This window comes from Egretta garzetta, unplaced genomic scaffold (genome assembly GCF_000687185.1).
Source record: "Egretta garzetta isolate BGI_Z169 unplaced genomic scaffold, ASM68718v1 scaffold218, whole genome shotgun sequence".
In the NCBI taxonomy this organism is placed as follows: Eukaryota; Metazoa; Chordata; class Aves; order Pelecaniformes; family Ardeidae; genus Egretta; species Egretta garzetta.
This window is the reverse complement of record NW_009260618.1, coordinates 210,506-211,605: the sequence shown is the minus strand read 5'-3', so window position 1 is coordinate 211,605 and position 1,100 is coordinate 210,506. Positions and strand designations below refer to the sequence as shown.

Here is a 1,100-nt window from a genome sequence, read left to right as displayed (position 1 = left end):
GTCCCGCCAGCGGCTGCAGAAGAACCGGGCGAGGGCCGGGCAGTGCCCCCGACAACTGCGCCATACCTGATTTGGGGCGTCCCCGAGCTGCTGGACATCAGGGCCCCCGACAAGAACAGCCCTGGGCACGTCCGACAGACGCCCCATCTGCCTGACCTTGGGGAAACCAGGCCTATATTGCAATAAAGCTGCAGCTGCTTGGAACCCCCCAAGAGCTCTTCATGTACTGAAGGAACGGGGGGTGCCAGTGCCCCCCAGGGCTATGAGGGTGGTGGGGACAGCGCCGGTGGGGGGGGGAAGAGGCGCGGGGGCCGCCCTGTGCCCCGTCCCCAGCCTGGGGGGCTGGCGTGTCCCCAGCTGCTCCACCCCAGGTCCCCGCTCCATCCCGGGTCCCCAACGCCCCTCCTAGGAGCCCTTTGGGAGCGCTCCCGCTACCCCAGGTCCCACAGCCTTTCCTCCCAGGGGAGATGCGCCAGGCCCCTCAGGGCCTTTGTAGCCCCGGGGCTAAAGCCGCGGGTGGGCCGCACGGGGAGGGACGTGGGGAGGCGGCCCGGCCAGGAGCAGCAGTGATACCCTAAGGGTCAAAAAGACTCCAAATGTAAAACGGATTACATGCATAAAATTTAGGCCTTATCGTCTAGCTTGCTGTTACTTTGCTAAAATTAGTATTGTCTAGCTTGCGGTTGCTTTGTTAAAGTCAGTAGCGTCTAGCTTGGATTTTTTGGTTCTTTTTAAAGTCTGTAGTATAGTTACTTAGTGAATTTAGAACCCTATTCAAGGACGGGGAGAATCGGGAGGGGATGAAGCAAAAAGATAATAACGGTTTGCCAAGGTTGCCAGCCTAGAAGGAATGAGAACTAATTGATGCAGGAAGATTTGTGGCTCCTTACAAAGGACAGTTTTTGATAAGAACCAGGTGTTTACCTCAAGAGCTGGTCTACACCGACCCTGTGGTTTGGGCAAGAGCCAAGGAGCAACTGAATTTGTGCGAGAACAAGGGGTTACTAGCGGTGAGGAAGAGGAGCCATCGGCCTTCATCCCCACGACCCCCGACGACCACCACCAGGAGGCACTGAGCAGGCGCAGTGGGGAGGGACTTA

At 58.3% G+C, this 1,100-nt stretch overlaps 1 protein-coding gene across 1 annotated transcript in view; it reads left to right on the top strand.

The window, feature by feature from the left end:
* DRC1 (dynein regulatory complex subunit 1) overlaps nucleotides 1-1,100 on the top strand; it is a 23,914-nt gene that overhangs the window by 1,438 nt on the left and 21,376 nt on the right. The gene's annotated exons all lie outside the window — the stretch shown is intronic.